Raw genomic sequence first — 19,863 nt, forward strand, 5'->3', positions numbered from 1 at the left:
ATTCATTTCTACAATATTAAAACCAAAGGGAATGTAAAAACGACTGACTTAATCTTTGAAATATTTTGTAAGAGACCAAATAGAGGCTTTAAAGCACCATATATTCTGACAACTTGTCATTTTAAAACCTTAGAGGATATGTTTTATGATTCACACAATGAAATCCCTATGGGAGAAAAATACACATGCCCATGTTGGAAGGTTTCTTTTTACCCCAACTTGTATCTCGCTGCATGCGAAAACTCAAACTCTTAACTCCTTGATTGGTGCATCTAGGACAGTCAGGGCACCCCTTCCCAAAGCATTCCCATGTAATCAAAGGACCATAATAGTATGCATTCAGTGTAACAACCCTCTTTCCTCACAGGGGTTTGTAAAAGTTCAGCTTGAGCTACAGAATGACTCCACACAAAGTCAGAACTTGTGAATGGACACCTGACTTCTTTATTACACCTTTATTAGTCGTTGCCCCTTAGTTTCCTGCACAGAGGTGGTGTCACCTAGTGGTTGGAGCAAAGGAGTGGGATTTGGGACTATTTTCCACTCTGGCATTGGTTTGCTGTGTAACCTTGGGCAAGTCATTTCATTTCAGAATGAAGGCGATTATATGTCCTTCAGAGATAGGTAAATACTTGCCTGCCTGTCACAGGTGGTGTGAGGCTGGCTTAATGTTTGAAAAGTGCTGTTACTATTTTATTTGTGCATTTATTTTTCAAGTACCCAGGTATTTGTAAGGCACCTCACAGAAACAGATAAAGATATAAGGCTTTGCTGAACTACACTGATGTTAATGAAAGTTATGTTGGCATAAAACTGGTGTAAGTGCGGGAAAAATCATGCTCATAGTCTGAATCTGAACATGATCTGGTCTAGCTCAATCTAAATTCAGCATGATGCATCAAGTGGAAAAATATTCCAACCTTACATGATATCAGGACCATTTTCTGCACCTTCTTCCTTGAGCCATCCATACCATATCTTTGCCCCTCTTGCCATCAGACATGAGCTGGTGCAATGCTTTATAGGAGAGGTGAGCTGTCCAAGGGCTCGATCCTGGAACCTGATGAGTGTACTAGCCCCAGTCCAACAAAGTATTTAAGCATATGAGCAGTCCCATTAACTTCATTGAGACTACTCACATGCTTAAAGTTAAGCCCCTAATTGCATAGACACGTGTATACAAAGTAGGTGGATACTTACTAGTTGAATCATCAGGAGATAAATGAAGTATTGGTTAAATTGCCCACATCTATATGGATTTTTGGAGCTCTCTTTTTCTATTTAGGAACCTTTCAGTTCAGTAACTGTGTAATTACCATGGTTTCCAATAGAGTTACTGTGATATTACCATGTAGTTTATTGCAGAGTATCTATGTAATTAACTTGTCTAACCACTGTAAGTGGAACAATCATGATTTTCCAATCCAAAAATCACTTTTTATAACCATATTCTGACACATTCAACAATGTTTCTGCCATATTTTTAGTCCCACAACTGGTTATTGCTTTTCAGAGACCCAGTCAGGGGGAGAGAATTACTATGTTGGCCAAGTATATAACAAAGACACAAATTACCTGCCACTGTTAATGGCACAAAGTTCCTCTGCAATTCTTCCCAGCTCATGAAGCTGTGGTTAACTACTTTAAGTAGGAATTGTTCAACTCCTATTGAATTCAATCAGATTTACATGGATGTAGCAAATTTAGATGATCAGTTGCTTTTTAAATGGAAATTTAAGTTGGATCCCCTTCCAATTACACTTACCCTCCAAAATCCTGCTCCCTTAATAGTATTAGATATTTACATGCTAACAGTATTCTCAGCATTGCTCAATACATAAATATCAAGACAATCCCTGCTCAGGAGAGGTGTACAATCTAGGACACAGAAGAGCAAGGTGTGACAAGACACAGGTAGGAGTTGCTGCAGATAAGCTCCTTTCCCCTCTGAATCTATTGACTTTTTTTGTATTTGTGGGCATCAGGGAGAAATAGGTTGTTGGGAGGGATTTAATAAGGAGAAGGAGCGGGGTTTGGAAAACTGGATGTCAGGGGCGTCATTCTGTCCATAGGGGCAGCTGGAACAAAGCACGAGGGCAGCAAAAGGATTAGAAGCACTTTTTTAAATTAATGCACATCTCCCACTGAAGTTAATTCATGCCCATTCCTGCAGTCCTTACACATGAGTGTTACTCATTGGAGTCAATGAGAGGTTTAAACGTGGGAGGGAGTCAGGATCAGGCCTAGTGGGTCTAAAAGCTATTGCTATGAGTGATTTTCTGCCCTGATATACCCCCATATAGTCAACATTCTAATTTGAGAGAGAAATAATAATTATCTTACAGCTACAGGGCAATTTCCTTGCAAATATATATGGCTAGTACACATTCCTTCTTGCTACGTCATTACAATTAACATGTAAGCAAACAGCACTTACTGTATATTATTGTACTCTGTATGATGTGCTATCACCAATACTAGTATTAGCCTTGTGAAAGAATATATATATATATATATATATATATATAAAACACTGTAATCAGGGAAGCAGAAAGTCACTCAGGGTCCCAGAGCTCGGGCTCCACCCTGAGCCTGAACATCTACACCGAAATTTTACAGCCCGAGCCCCATGAGTCTGAGTCAGCTGACACAGACCAGCTTGGGTGTTTAATAGCAGTGGAGACATACCTAATGGGCCAGAATTTCACCCAGAAAGGGGAAAACCAGTGGTAAAGTATCCATGGGATCTGTAAGCTTGTGAAGCAACAGTTTCACCAGCTCTCAAAATATTTTCCAGATATTTGACTTGCCCAGAGAAGAACTCAGTCAATATGCATACTTGCAAATTACATTTTCTGATAAATTGAATAATAAGGTCAGAACGGTGATTCCCATTCTCTTCCCCTCCCCCCCACCTTTCTTAAAATGGTAACCCCTGAAAAGGGTTTTAATATCAACAAAATGAAACCTTTGCTTTCTGTTGGAAAGCTGTGGGGAATGGATTTCATCATATGATTAGCTTTGATTTATTTTTTCTCTGTTAACATTCTGTTAGACACTACAATGCTCACCACAATCTGCCATGAATTTTCTGTAATGATATTCCAGCTTTCTGCAGTCCGTAAATTTTCTGAAAATGTTTCATTTTAAATGGGATTCCCCCCACCCCCCAATACAGCCACCACTATCATGAAAACAGGCAAGTTACACATTATGCTGCCTGATGAATAGGGTTACTGCAAAGCTTTCACTGCATGACAGTTTTGCAGCATTTGTACATACCAGCCTGAATTGGCCTACTGGTCCCCAAACTTATTTTCCTGGCCTCTTCTAGAGATGACCCTTTCCCCCTATTCTGGACTAGCTGGCCCAATTATCTCCTCCTCTGGATCCCACTGTTCTAGCTCTTTAAAATTTAAAATCACACTGGAGTTTAATTCCCAGAATGCATTATGGGACGGTGACAACTCAGTTTTGCATGTTCCCTCCCTTCCATTTTTGCACATGATCTGAATGCTCTAAAGTGATGTGGTAACCACAAGGGTTATTCTTTGTGTGTCTGCTACTGCTTAGGAAGAATAACTTGGAAATTAGCATTTTACAATCCCATAAGGTTTAGTAATTCTTTTATTTTACAAATGCAGTACAATATTTTATAAGTACAGCTGTCAGCAAAATGGGGCCTTGATTCTGATTGTAGCTCCTGGGTGCTACCATAATACAAATGAGAAATAATTAATAACGTACTAACAGAACTAAAACCACATATCTGCTTTACGGCTTTGGGACATCAGCCTCCTCTTTTGAGCGACCTAGAGCCTGGTGTCAGTGGAAGGAATGGTGAGTCTGATCATGACTATCTAATTTAAGAGACAGTATACTAGGTCCCCCTTTTTTCACTTCACTCCTCTTGCAAATATTTATTGTACAATGTCCCAGCAAAGGCTGCCCTTGTTACCAGTCTTGAAACATGTAAGTGTGATACAGCAATGGCTGCTTGATCTTAATCAGTCTGGATCAATGCCATTTATCCCATTGAAGCTCAGGCTTTACCATCAGCTAGGCCTGTGTCTGGTACTAATTTCTGAGTGCTTTTTTCAGACAAGTGTCTTGCATGCCTTAGTGATCTATACGCTTTTAGCAAATTTGCCTTCAGAAGATTGTAACATGATTGGTGTGCCCTCAGATTACTAGGATTTGGAGATTTTAGAAGCTCTGACTGAGAGAAAAGGATGACTTTTATTATGGTCCTGCCAGCTACTTAAGTGATCACTCAGGTGTGAATGTGTCACTATAAATGGTATTTCCTGCATCCTTGTAGGACAAAGATGGCTGCTGAGTCTATGTAGATGTGATGTATACCACAGAATTGTACTAGACTCTAGAAGGCTTAATGGCAGTGGTCCCCAGACTACTGAGGGTCGTGCCCCATCTTACCCCTGTCTGCCACGCCCCCTCCCCCTGGAGCTGGGGCCAGGAGTGGGGAGATGTGGACAGGGGTAAGGAGGCCGAGGTTGGGGCCGCAGCTGGGGGTGGGTCTGGGCCGGGACAGAGCTGCCGCCAGGAGCCAAGGCTGGGCTGGGAGCGGGCCGCAGCCAGGCCATGGTGGGGACCAGCAGCCAGGCCCTCGGCTGGGTGCAGTTCCACTCCTGGCCCTGCCCCCTCTCCCAGCCTTGGCCCCGGGCTGGGAATGGAACCGAGGCTGGGGGCAGGGGTGGGGCTGGGAATGGAGCTGCCGTGAAGGCTGGCAGCCGAGATCCCAGCTGGGTGCAGATCTGCGCTGAGGCTGGGGCCAGGGCCAGGCATGGAGCTGGGGCTGCAGCTGGGGGCGGGGCCAGAGCAGAGTTGGGGTGGGGCTGGATGGCGCTCACTCCCTGCCCCTTGTGGGGGCTGGCCTGGTCCGTTACACCCCCCGAATGTTCCTCTATGCCGCCGTAGGGGGTGCTCCGCACTGCTTTATGGCATTGTGCAATCAGTTCTTTGACACTGGGAGATTTAATGTGCCCTGCTCCTGTTATGTTTATGTTACTCTGCATGTTTGGGAGATGATTTGCTTTTCCACGCAAGTTCTCAGTGATGTGCTGGTGGTGTTTTTTCCTCTTTCTCACAATGGGGGGGAGGGAGGGGTCAGAAGTGACTGTTGCTTTGTGCCAGCTCTCTCATAGCTGCTGGATTCTGAACATGCGATGATAAAATTGTGTTTAACAGCCCATACAAGTTCATCTGTAATTTGCTCGGCCCCTATCTTTATTTGTGATTTTTGTAGCTTTTGAGGCCCTGCAGATGTCTCTAGCTCTTGGCAAACACAGAGCAGGTTCTTTAAATAGGCTTTCTTCCGGTCTTCTACCAGTCACACTAAATACAGTTTTCTCTATAAGTGGATCACTTTCAGTGTTCACAGGCTCAGTTTTGTGGCTTCAGTCTCAAATCTGTTATATAATCTTTTCTCTCTTATTTGCTGACAAATTAGGATGAGACCAAAAGTGTTTCTGTTCTGAAATAATGTTCTGTTTAGGATTGCAACTGCTCCTAAACATTAAGAATTTGTGCAGGATGAGTGTCTCATTTCCTTTCTTTGCTAATGTGGTGTTATACACTTGAAGAACATGATATTGTTTTCGTATCTTTGCTACCTGTCTCTAAACCTTTGTAACAATTTTAAAACATGCTCCCATCTCTTCCAATTCTCTGTTACGTTGCATCTAGGAACAATGGTGGTGATGGACTCCTGCTGTTCTCTATGGCTCTGTCTTAATTATGACATTAATTTGCCTTTTTGTCCTACTTTCTTTCAAATCTGCAGATTTGCTTTTCTTTCCTGGTTGTGTTCATTGTTAACCAGGATCTTGGCACTGACTGTTCTGTTGCTCACTTGTTTCTGCTCGCCACTTTGCTTTCTTTGTCTCCCCTCCGCCCCCGCCTTATTACTCATCTTGAAAAAACTTGAGTGTGTCCCAGTGCTTCATACACAAATATTGCCATTGGAGCCAGATCTTAATCCCAATGAGATCAATGACAAAGCTCTCATTAACATCACTGGGTTTGGTATTTTTGAGATGGGACAAAACATGTAATTCTGCTGTAGGAAATATTTAGAAGAGCTCCTGCACACATTGAATTTCTTCATTTTAATTTTGTTACTCCATAAACATAAGTATTTTGTTATGGTAGAAAAAAAGCCCCCAACAAGACCCTCTAACAGTTTTTGGATCATCACAGAAATGACACAGGCCTGGTTTTTCCTCTTATCTACATCAGTTTAAATCCACTCACTTGAGTGGAGTGATTCCTGATTTATACAGGTGTGTGAGCAGAATAAGATTCTGCATATGCCCATTTATGTTTGTGTATTAGTGCCTCTGATCAAGAGGCAATGTTGCTTGTTCCTGTGATTTATAACAAAGACTATGGCCAATATGGTTCCCTTTGTGATTTCAAAAGGGTCCTTTTCCAGCCTGGATGTGTGTAAGCCCTAAATCCAGCCACAGAACAGCAGTGTGTTAATTCTATAATCAGTGTACATAATAATCTTTCAGTGATTGTCTCCTTGCAATAAACAAAAAGTACTGTACATAATTTCCCTTTTTTGTTGTTGTAGTTTGTTGTTAATTGGGCTCTTTAGTAATGAAGTCCCTAATGGAAGGAATAAATGAATAACTAGCTTTTATGCAGAGCATACTTTCATTACGTAGAAAAGCTGAAAATGTAGTGTGCACTGTATTTAGAGCCAGCATTACAATAAAGACTTCTTTTATGGATAGTAAAGTAGGAAGCAAATTGTACTGTAGTTCTGCAACCACTTAAATGTTCAGTGGTGCCTCCTCAAGATTTCCACTCTCTTCTTACCAACCCGTGAATTTCATGTTAAAATTAGTTGAGTAAAATCTAATACTTTCAAATATAAAATCTAGTATTTAAAATGTTCCACTACAGGTGGGGTATGAATTCTGCTTACTCGAAATCAGAATGAGCCTCAGGCTGTTAATCCTAGAGCTGATGAGCCAGGTATGTGTCCATTGAGCAGGGATCAGCAACCTTTGGCACGCGGCCCGTCAGGGAAATCCACTGGCAGGCCGGGACAATTTGTTTACCTGCAGCGTCCACAGGTTTGGCCGATCGCGGCTCCCACTGGCCGCAGTTCACTGCTCCAGGCCAATGGGGGCTATGGGAAGCGGCGTGGGCTGAGGGATGTGCTGAAAATGTTTCCTGCAGCCCCCATTGGCCTGGAACGGCAAACTGTGGCCAGTGGAAGCTGCGATCGGCCAAACCTGCGGACGCTGCAGGTAAATAAACCGTTCCGTCCTGCCAGTGGATTTCCCTGACCGGCCTTGTGCCAAAGCTTGCCGATCCCTGCCGTAGAGGATGGTGATGGCATCTGAAACTGGATAGTAAATCTGGCATGTTAAGTGTCCTCCGAGCCAGTTTGTATCAGCAAGCATAGATCTGACTCAATACAGGGCAAGCCCTGTCTAATTTCAGGAACTTTCCCTGAATAAGGCCCATGGAAAATATTGTGACTGAGAAGGGATGCATCATCTCCAAGTTTATTGAAAATTAAGAACTAGATTGTGATTTAAACATCTGCCTTGAGTATAAGACATCATGTAGCTCAGCTGTCTTTGGAGATTCTCCACTAATCCCCAGTTCTTGCTCCGGGAGGGAAGTAATCTACTACTGGTCTATAACACTAGATTACATCCCCCTTCTGGGCTGGCTCCATTGTGCTGGCCTCGTGTGTTTGGCTGTGTGGGTATATGTGGAGTCAAGGCTCTGCCCATTTCCCACCCCTGCCCACCCATCTGAGTAGAAGGGTGGGAGTAGAGCCCTCATGGAGGCTATTATTCATCTCCATCTCCGCATGCTGTGAGTCCCAGGAGAGTAAAGGGGCACCTTATATCCCTTTATTTACCTGAGCAGATGCATGAGGGGCAAGACCATTCCTGACCTGACCTAAAATAAACGGGGCCCAATTTTTCCATCTGCAATGGAAGTTACTTGTATCCTGTAGGTGGAAAATTGAGGCTGTGGATTATCCCTGCTGTAACAAGTTTGGTCTGTGTTTCTATGCAAGTTCTTCTGGGAAATAGTAAGAGCCAGCAAGAAGTCTAAGCAATTTTATTCAGATATGGTGTGACTGTCACTGTTGTTGTCTGAAATAAATATACCGTGTTTGTGATTTTCCACTGTGGAAAAGATGTATAAAATTATTATTAATATTATTATATAATATACATACACATACTTATATTTTTCTTTCTCTTTCCAGAAACCCCTTTCACCTGGGGAAACACAAGAGGGGATCTATTTTAGAATATCTATCAGCAGCGTCTGTATAGCACACATACCCCTTAGGGGCTACTTTGTAGGCTGTATACATTAAAGGATTTTCAAAGCAATTTGCAATGAGCAATTCTATAACAAGAAGGGTATAAACAACTACATTAAAAGAATGTTAAGGTTGGAAAGTCAGGCACTCAAAAATTAGGAAACACCAGAACTAAGGTTGCCATTGCAACTTTAATTTCACCCCTTTGTGCATATGCATTATGGTGATCTTGCCCAGTATCACATAAGAAGACTGAAACAGAGCCAGGAATAGAAGCTAGTTCACCTGGATCCTAGTCTTGTGCCTTAACCACACAAGCACAACTTTTCTCTTCTTATCATGTGCACTGAATGAGGCAGGAGTTTTGTAGAACCAGAGTATGTGATCATGTAACTGAAGACTGCATCATAATGTTTACATGTATGGGGAAAGAATTAAGGATGCATAAGCAATCTTAATCCTGCCACTTCGTAATTTTTTAGTGCTTTACTTCACAACATAGTTTTTGTAATTTCCTAGGTTTCTTTTTTCTTTTTCTTTTAATACATCTGGAAAAATATAAATTTCTTTCCAACATGTGAAATCTTGATGTCTTATAAAGGTCATCACAGATTTTAATTCATTTAGATCCACAGTACAGATCTCTATCACTTGAGCTAAAGAAGGAACTAGTAGCAGTGGTAAGGTTTTTTGTTTGTTTGTTTTTGTTTTTTTTGTCTGTGGACTAACCCCTAGAAAGGGATGTGACACAAACTTTGCCAGCTGGTTGCACAGCTATTTGGTAGAAAGCAGACAAATGTTGGGAATCAGAATTCCTAGGTTCTGTTCCTGTGTCATAAGGGATTATGGTCTAGTGGAGACAGGCAGCACAGCCAAGCACAAAGATTTGGTGCATTCATTCTGAAAGGCAATGTGGCTAAGCAGATCAGACTTGAATCTGCCATTTTACAGACAGGATCCTTTTCTTAGTTCTACCTGACATGAAATGTACAACCTCTAAATTACCCCATCTCTAAAGTGGGGGAAGGGGAGAGGATGATACGGGGCTGCTTCCTAAGGTGGAGGTATGAGGCCTTGATCAACAATAATGATTCTGTGCATTTAACAGCCTTTCACCCTAGTTAGTGGAAAGACTGAATAAAACTCCTGTTCTTCTGACTCCTAGCTCAGTTTATCTTCTTTTGTTCCAAAGGGGCTGCTGTGATGGTGTTAGCTCGTGTGCTGTCACTGACAGTGTCAGTGCTCTAGCTGTGTTCCTAAAAGATAGAAAGGATTGTGGGGCCTGGGAGTATGCTCAATGCAGTTGGCATGTTGCAGGATTTTTGGAGCAAGGCTCTAAGCAGCTCTATTGAGCATGTGCAAATGACCACTTTCAGATTCTTCTAACTTGGCCAAATTTGTGAGTGTTTTCATAGGGACAGCAAACTGCAACTCACTGATGCTGGGATCGTCCCACTGCCAAATTTCAAGTCCCTGTTCCAAAGCAATGAGTTGATAGAGCTCTTCAAAGAGAAAGAGGAAAAAAACTTTGTGACACTAGCAAAACTACCTATTTTCCTGTAACCTTATTCTCAGGAAAGGCTGATCCATTTTAGCTGAAACTTGGGGGCCAGCCGCAGAGGGTGTAGGGGAATGGGGGCGACCAGCCTCGGGAAACAATGGAAAATATCAGGCCAAATGTTGAAAGTTTTTGGCAAAGTTTTAAGCAGCTGAAAATAGGGCTTGTAAGTTATAACGGAAAGTGTTAGGAAACTTTAACTATAGACATCACTATCAGTTGTGCCTCTAATATCTCTGAAGTGATACCATCTGTGATGAGCTCTTCAGCAGAGGCCAAATTATCCAGTTCCTGTAGCGTACTATAGTATTATAAATGTATGATGTGATACTTTTCTTAGTTCTGCTCTGTATAAATGGACTGCAGTTTTGGTATCTGTGTACTAGTTTTTGGTATGAGTATGCACAGCTATCTTTAAATAATGAGCAATAGCAGAACAGTATCTTTGTGGTTGAAACAATAGAAAGTGTTAACACTGTATGTATATTGGATCATTCCATTCCCTGGGCCAAATTGTGTCCAGTTGCTGTGCAGTGCTTCTATGCAACCCTTAAATGGGCGAGGGCATGGGTACAGGTATAAATGAAGATGGAATTTGGTCAGTAGTTGAAATTTCCAAATAAATACTCCAACTGTACCACACAAAAAATAAACCTGGGTGTTGACTGATGACCATCTTCTGACTGCAGTTTATGAAATGAACAGCAGATGGGAGAGAAGCAATGTATATCCTTCGCCAGCCCCCAGCTAACAATGAAACATCTGAAAAAACAAGGCATTCTGGACCTGAATCAAGCCTTTTATATAATGCCATTTGAAAAATGCTAGAATGGAATTTAAAATAAAACAGGTTTTACTTCTAACATTAATTTTTTATTTTTCTCCAGTTCCATACTCCCATTTCTCTTTCTGCCTGTCATTCATCAACCTCTCCCAAGCAATCTGCATCGAAATATCAGTTTACCTCTGTTCAGGTACTTCTCTATCTATTCCCCATTCTGTCAGTCCCTGTCTTTACTTTTTTATCAATTTCTCTTCCCCCCGCCCCCATCTAGCTGCTGTCCATGTGTCTGCCCATCTATCTGTTTGCATTAAAATCTAAATACTGAATATCAGTGAAAATAACACAGGTTGTTCTGGGGACAAGGTCATTTGCATGACACTTGATGATTTCCCCCGATCTGTGGTCAAACAGAATAATCCTAAAAAGAGTCGTGACTCAGAACACTGATAAAAGTTGTATGCATAAGCAATTAAAATCTGCAATATTTTGCAGGCACCCAGCAGGGCTGCCATAGTTAAGGGCCTGTCAGTGTTTTCATTATCATAACCCTTTCTGAGAAAACCTGCCATTTCTTTTTCCACAACATTTCTAATAACTGACCCTTCCTTTCTAGCTCTCCAGCTAAAATGCTCATCCATACCTTGATTATCTCCTGCCTTCACAACTGCTACCTCCTTCTCTCTAGTTTCCCTGATTCCCATTTTGCTGCAGTGAAATCTATTCAGAATAGTGCAGCAGCTAAAATTACCATCCTCACCCTCTTAAACCACATGGATCCCCCTTTTTGGAGCCCTTCACCATCTTCTCACCTTCCATATCCAACTCAAACATCTTGTCCTTGCGTTCAAAACTCTGTTCAACCCCATCCAGCCCTACACCTCTCCTCTCCTCTCTTACCCTCACACTCCCTTTGCTTCCCTTGGACTATAAGGTGGATAGAAAGCTGGCTAGATCGTCGGGCTCAACGGGTAGTGATCAATGGCTTCATGTCCAGTTGGCAGCCGGTATCAAGCGGAGTGCCCCAAGGGTCAGTCGTGGGGCTGGTTTTGTTCAATATCTTCATTAATGATCTGGAGGATGGCGTGGACTGCACCCTCAGCAAGTTTGCAGATGACACTAAACTGGGAGGAGTGGTAGATACGCTGGAGGGTAGGGATAGGATACAGAGGGACCTAGACAAATTAGAGGATTGGGCCAAAAGAAACCTGATAAGGTTCAACAAGTACAAGTGCAGAGTTGTAAATTCCGCACTTAGGACGGAAGTATCCCATGAACTGCTACAGACTAGGGACCGAGTGGCTAGGCAGCAGTTCTGCAGAAAAGGACCTAGGGGTTACAGTGGATGAGAAGTTGGATATGAGTCGACCGTGTGCCCTTGTTGCCAAAAAGGCTAACGGCATTTTGGGCTGTATAAGTAGGGGCATTGCCAGCAGATTGAGGGATGTGATCATTCTCCTCTATTCAGCATTGGTGAGGCCTCATCTTGAATACTGTGTCCAGTTTTGGGCCCCACACTACAAGAAGGATGTGGAAAAATTGGAAAGAGTCCAGTGGAGGGCTACAAAAATTATTAGGGGGCTGGAGCACATGACTTATGAGGAGAGGCTGAGGGAACTGGGATTGTTTAGTCTGCAGAAGAGAAGAATGAGGAGGGATTTGATAGCTGCTTTCAACTATCTGAAAGGGGGTTCCAAAGAGGATGGATCTAGACTGTTCTCAGTGATACCAGATGGCAGAACAAGGAGTAATGGTCTCAAGTTGCAGTGGGGGACGTTTAGGTTGGATATAAGGAAAAACTTTTTCACTAGGAGGGTGGTGAAGCACTGGAATGGATTACCTAGGGAGGTGGTGGAATCTCCTTCCTTAGAGGTTTTTAAGGTCAGGCTTGACAAAGCCCTGGCTGGGATGATTTAGTTGGGGCTTGGTCCTGCTTTGAGCAGGGGGTTGGACTACATGACCTCCTGAGGTCTCTTCCAACCCCAATATTCTATGATTCTCTAATGAAGACCTCCTCCCTACTCTCTTGTTCTGCAAGCTGCTCAGCCTTGGTGGAACCTTGGGTATATGCAGAACGCTATTGACTGTGCTGGGGTTCTGGGCACTTGGGCAGGTGTCAGCTTCTGCCTGTGTGGAGCTGCTTGCAGGACTGGGCCTTAGTTTCTTCTACTCTCTCACCCATATGTTTTCTTCCATTCTGGAACGTCCTCCTTCTCCTGGTGCACATTATTTCCCTCCCTGAAACTCAGTTCCTCCACTAAGCCCACAAACTCCAACCCTGTGTATTTTGGGGTCCATCTATACTTGTGACTGTACAGTTACATGTGTAGTGATGTTCTTTAACCCCTGTATTGTCCACATAAATTCCTTCTGGCTTCTGCAGGAAAGCATATGGGAACGTGTCCCTTGCAAACACCTATTTGCACCACCTGTGTAGGCTGTGATCTCCAGGTTGCAACTCAGCTTGTTTTTGCTGTTGTCATTTTAATGTGCCATCTAAGGCCTTGGCTACACTTGCGCATTATAGCGCAATAAAGCTGCCAAGAGCGCTCTACCTCACTCCCTGTCCATACTGGCAAGGCACGTAGAGTGCTCTGACTCCGCGGCTGGAGCGGTCCTGGTACTCCACCTCCCCCAGAGGAATAACGTTTGTTGCGCTCTTGCTGGAGCGCCGCGGTGCCAGTGTGGACTCCTAATGCGCTCTGATTGGCTCTGATTGGACTCCAGAAGTGTCCCACAATGCCTGTTCTAGCCACTCTGGTCATCACTTTTGAACTCTGCTGCCCTGTCCTCAGGTGACCAAGCATCAGACCCGCCCTTTAAATTCCCTGGGAATTTTGAAAATCCCCTTCCTGTTTGCTCAGCCAGGCGTGGAGTGCTCTCAGTGAATCTTCCCAGGTGACCATGCCTCCACGCGCCAGGCGATCCCCAGTATGGAGCAATGGCGAGGCTGGACCTCATCAGTGTTTGAGGGGAGGAAGCTGTCCAGTCCCAGCTGCGCTCCAGCAGTAGGAATTACGATACCTTCGGGCACATATTAAGGGCCATGATGGACAGGGGCCATGACCGGGATGCGGTGCAGTGTCGGGTTAAAGTGAAGGAACTGCGGAATGCCTACCCCAAAGCCCACGAGGCAAACAGCCGCTCTGGTGCTGCCCCCACGACCTGCAAATTCTACAAAGAGCTGGATGTGATACTTGGGGGCGACCCCACCTCCACTGCAACAACCACCATGGACACTTCTGAGCCCAGCACAGCAAGGTGGGGGAGGAGGAAAGCACGAGCAATGGTGCTGAGGCAGGGGGAGACACCCCGGAATCCCTAGATGCATACAGCCAGGAGCTCTTCTCGAGCCAGGAGGAAGGCAGCCAGTCACGGCATCCGGTGCTTGGGCAAGGACAAACAACAGAGGAGGTTCCTGGTAAGCGGCTTTCTTTTCGGGAAGGAAGTTTTTAGGTACGGGTTCTTTGGGCGAGGAGGGTTAGGCTGCATGCATGCCTAGATGCGGAATAGCGCATTGATATGGTCTATCACATCGCGGTAATCGGCATTGGTGATCTCTTCAAAAGTCTCAGCCAGAACGTGGGCAATGCATCTGCGCAGGTTTATTGGGAGAGCCAGCGTGGTTCTTGTCCCAGTCAGGCTAATGTGTCCATGCCACTGTGCCGTGAGGGGCGGGGGGACCATTGCTGTACACAGGCAAGCTGCTTATGGGCCAGGGCGGAAGCCGCATTGTAGTAGAAGACCCTCCCTTGCTTCCCTGGTCACCCTCAGCAGTGAGATATCTTCCAGGACGAACTCCTGTGGAGAATGTTGGGACAGTGTTCAGTGTAGGTGCCCCCTGCAGCTGTTGGCTCTCCCCAAGGCACAGAAACCCAGAGGACAGTACAGCCATGAAACAATCAGTCCCCATGGACCCTGTGATTACTCACCATTTCTGGAAAAACAACTATGAGTCTGATGGCACCTTAAAGACTAACAGATTTATTTGGGCATAAGCTTTCGTGGGTAAAAACCTCACTTCTTCGGATGCATAGAGTGAAAGTTACAGATGCAGGCATTATATACTGATACATGGAGAGCAGGGAGTTACTTCGCAAGTGGAGAACCAGTGTTGACAGGGCCAATTCAATCAGGGTGGATGTAGTCCACTCGCAATAATGGATGAGGAGGTGTCAATTCCAGGAGAGGAAAAGCTGCTTCTGTAATGAGCCAGCCACTCCCAGTCCCTATTCAAGCCCAGATTAATGGTGTTAAATTTGCAAATGAATTTTAGTTCTGCTGTTTCTCTTTGAAGTTTGTTTCTGAAGTTTTTTTGTTCAATGATAGTGACTTTTAAATCTGTAATAGAATGACCAGGGAGATTGAAGTGTTCACTTACTGGCTTATGTATGTTACCATTCCTGATGTCCGATTTGTGTCCATTTATTCTTTTGCGGAGAGACTGTCCGGTTTGGCCAATGTACATGGCAGAGGGGCATTGCTGGCACATGATGGCATATATAACATTAGTGGATGTGCAGGTGAATGAGCCCTTGATGGTGTGGCTGATGTGGTTGAGTCCTCTGATGGTGTCGCCAGAGTAGATATGGGGACAGAGTAGGCAACGAGGTTTGCTACAGGGATTGGTTCCTGGGTTGGTGTTTCTGTGGTGTGGTGTGTAGTTGCTGGTGAGTATTTGCTTCAGGTTGGGGGGTTGTCTGTAAGCGAGGACTGGCCTGCCTCCCAAGGTCTGTGAGAGTGAAGGATCATTTTCCAGGATAGGTTGTAGATCGTGGATAATGCGCTGGAGAGGTTTTAGCTGGGGGCTGTATGTGATGGCCAGTGGTGTTCTGTTATTTTCCTTGTTGGGCCTGTCCTGTAGTAGGTGATTTCTGGGTACCCGTCTTGCTCTGTCAATCTGTTTCCTCACTTCCCCAGGTAGGTATTGTAGTTTTACGAATGCTTGATAAAGATCTTGTAGGTGTTTGTCTCTGTCTGAGGGGTTGGAGCAAATTCGGTTGCCACCCCACCATCAACCTCAGCCTGGACCAGTCCACACAAGAGATCCACTTCCTGGACACTACAGTGCAAATAAGTGATGGTCACATAAACACCACCCTATACCGGAAACCTACTGACCGCTATACGTACCCTACATGCCTCCAGCTTCCATCCAAGACACATCACACGATCCATTGTCTACAGCCAAGCCCTAAGATACAACCGAATTTGCTTTCACCCTTCCCTTCACAAATATTATGGAGGGTAACCACGGGGATGCAGTCTTCGGTCAAGTCCAGCTTCCCATAAAGAGAGCGCCAGCGGCCCTTCAAACAGCTAAAAGCACACTCCACAGTCATTCGGCACTGGCTCAGCCTGTAGTTGAACCGTTCCTGGCTGCTGTCCAGGCTCCCTGTGAAGGGTTTCATGAGACACGGCATTAAAGGGTAAGTGGGTTCTCCAAAGATCACAATGGGCATTTTGACTTCCCCGACGGTGATCCTCTGGTCTGGGAAAAAAGTCCCGGCTTGCAGCTTCTTGAACAGGCCAGTGTTCCGAAAGATGCATGCGTCATGCACCCTTCCAGGCTAGCCGGCATTAATGTCAATGAAACGACCACGGTGATCCACAAGCGCCTGGAGAACCATGGAGAAATACCCCTTTCGGTTAACGTATTCGGAGGCTAGGTGGGCTGGTGCCAGAATAGGAATATGCGTCCCATCTATCGTCCCTCCGCAGTTAGGGAAACCCATTTGTTCAAAGCCAGCCACATTGTCATGCACGTTACCCGGAGTCACGGTTCTTCTGAGCAGGATGCGATTAATGGCCCTGCAAACTTGTATCAACACAATTCCAACCGTCGACTTTCCCACTCCAAACTGGTTTGCGACCGATCGGTAGCTGTCTGGAGTTGCCAGCTTCCAGACTGCAATAGCCACCCGCTTCTCCACCGGCAGGGCAGCTCTCAATCTCGTGTCCTTGCGCCGCAGGATGGGGGCGAGCTCAGCACACAGTCCCATGAAAGTGGCTTTTCTCATCCGAAAGTTCTGCAGCCACTGCTCGTCATCCCAGACTTGCAGGACCATGCGAACCCACCACTTAGTGCTTGTTTCCTGAGCCCAAAAGTGGTGTTCCACGGTGGAGAGCATGTCCGTGAATGAGACAAGCAATTTCGTGTTGTATGTGTTACGCGACTCAATATCATCGTCGGACTCCTCACTGTCACTTTGGATCTTAAGCAGTAACTCAACTGCCAAGCAAGACATGCTGGCGAGACTCATCAGCATGTTCCGCAGCATTTCGGGCTCCATTCCTGCAGACCGAAAGGGAAGACAAAGCACGCTCTGCACAGAAACCGTTGAAAGATGGCGCCAAATGTGGATGGAAACACAGGGATTTCTGGGATGCGAAGCGATACATCATGGGGCGTTGGGACAGGATCCAGAATGCCCCACACCCCCTTCCCACAAGCCACATCGCCAGAATGGGAAGAGGTGCTCTGTGGGATAGCTGCCCATAATGCACTGCTCCAAATGCCGCTTCAAGTGCTGCAAATGTGGCCACGCCAGTGCACTTGCAGCTATCAGTGTGGACAGACTGCAGCGCTTTCCCTGGTGCACTCTCCGATGGCTGGTTTAACCCAAAGTGCTCTATATCTGCAAGTGTAGCCATGGCCTAATATTTCTCACCTGTGAATTTGAGATGGTATGAAATACGTGGGTATTGACTACTTTTCTACCTTCCCTTCAGTGTTAATGGTCTTCATTTTTAAGTTGTTAGTTTGAATGAATATTCTTTTTTATGCATATTGTAATGGCAGGAGATACCATGTGTTGGTATGACATAGTCTTAAAAGTTCTTTATCTTAGTCTCTGAGCAGTACACAGTTTTTGAGGAAATCATTTATTTGTAGTTCGTTTTATGATGCAGTTTTCTTTTTGGATGAGCATTTTCAAGCAGTAGCACAGTTTGCTCTGTTGTAACAAGACATGATGGAATGAAATGAGAAGGAAAATAGGAAGTATTTAGTTTGACCCAAATCTCATAGTTCCAATACCTTCTGGTAGGTATCCCACAACATGCATTCAGGAAAATCCTAGAATACACAGAGCCTAATGGCAGCGCAATACCTGATGGGTTGTCTGCTCAGTATTCTGAGCACTTATTTCAAAACAATACAGCACTTTATGGATGCAAGATGCCAAAGGAACGTGGCTTAATCTGCGATAACAATGTGGTATGGATCTACTGCTTGCGCAACATTGTTTTGGATACACAAAATCTGCAACAACTTTCAAGTGTAGATGTATCCTTAGTGTCTCTATCTAGAATCAAATCACAGTTGGCCCCTAGGAACCAAGTGTGAAGGGATTGTGTGCATTCTGTTTGTGGCCACCTCTGTTCAAGTACTGGTGCAGCTGATGAAATATAAATAATTTACACTAAGAAAATACCCAGACTCTACACCACTGATTTCTTCTCCAATGGGGCACTGACCTGCAAGGTATAGACATCTGCTTCTGTATAATTTCCATTCATTTAATGAATTTGTGGGATTCAGAGGCTCAAACTAGAGTACTTGCCCTTCTAATTACCTAATTTAGTAATGTTTTAGGAGGAGCAAAAATGAAACGGGAGTCAGGGGGTGAGGGAATCTGGAGAGAAAGGAGCTGTGCTGGAGAAAAATCTTTGGGAGCTGAGAAGCTCTACAGGTTAATCTGCTTCCTGCCGCCACCATCGCTTCTACAGTCAATGTGGCTAAAGAATGCCTTTAAAGTTAAGCATGTGTTTGTGTGCTCTGTTGAATCAGGGCCACTACAGTGAGGAAACTGTTAGTAATAGTAATATTCTGGCTCACACTGCTTACCTTTTACAAACAAATACACAATTCATTTATAATAATAACAAAAGAAGATACTTCTTAGAAATCAATCCCTAATTCATGACCCCCCCCTGGATTGCTTTGTATTTAGGTATTTGCTATTAAGTATGTCCCTTTATAGGTGGATTTTTAAATGTTGCTTTGTAAGATTTACATGTTTTAGAATTATCCCAGGTCATTACAAAAGGAAAAGAAAAATCTTCTGCCTAGCCAAATGGAAAAGAAATAAAATCACACTACTCGTGCATGTGTACTCCACACAGCTACAGGTAGTAACCTGTGTTACCTGTCTCATTCATCTCTAGCGCCCCTTCCAAATAACACTGGTCTACAATTTTTGAGAAGTCGTCTGCTTCAGAGATAAAATGTGCTATTTATTATGTAGTTTGATGTGCTGAATTCAAATATGACAATTAAAACAACTGATTGGCTACTGTTTCTAAGATATTTAAGTTTTTACATTTTATGTCTATGTATATTGTGTAGATAGTAGAGTTTTAATCATAAATTGTAAACCTCGGTCTTTTCATGTGTTTATGGTTGCTTTACATGATGATATTTCACCTGTCCTGTTTATGTAACACTTTAAAAATCAGCAAAAGGGTTATATAAATAAAATGTATTATGAAACAAAAGGCAAAAAACTATTCTGTACATAGTTTAGTCCTATTCAGTGTCTACTCGGCGCTTCTTGGCTTGTCTCTTGTTTTCATTAAATGGAGCATCTCTTGTCACTGTCCAGCAATAGTCTGCAAGCATTGATGGGCTCCATTTGCCCTGATAGCGTTTCTCCATTGTTGCAATGTCCTGGTGAAATCGCTCGCCGTGCTCGTCGCTCACTGCTCCGCAGTTCGGTGGAAAAAAATCTAGATGAGAGTGCAAAAAGTGTATCTTTAGTGACATGTTGCAACCAAGGCTTTTGTATGCCTTGAGGAGGTTTTCCACCAACAACCTGTAGTTGTCTGCCTTGTTGTTTCCAAGAAAATTTATTGCCACTAACTGGAAGGCTTTCCATGCCGTCTTTTCCTTGCCACGCAGTGCATAGTCAAATGCATCATCTCGAAGAAGTTCACGAATCTGAGGACCAACAAAGACACCTTCCTTTATCTTAGCTTCACTTAACCTTGGAAATTTTCCACGGAGGTACTTGAAAGCTGCTTGTGTTTTGTCAATGGCCTTGACAAAGTTCTTCATCAGACCCAGCTTGATGTGTAAGGGTGGTAACAAAATCTTCCTTGATTCAACAAGTGGTGGATGCTGAAGACTTTTCCTCCCAGGCTCCAATGACTGTTGGAGTGGCCAATCTTTCTTGATGTAGTGGGAATCTCTTGCAC

This window comes from Terrapene carolina, unplaced genomic scaffold, assembly GCF_002925995.2.
Source record: "Terrapene carolina triunguis isolate 2854851 unplaced genomic scaffold, T_m_triunguis-2.0 Scaffold31, whole genome shotgun sequence".
NCBI classification, from domain to species: domain Eukaryota; kingdom Metazoa; phylum Chordata; order Testudines; family Emydidae; genus Terrapene; species Terrapene triunguis.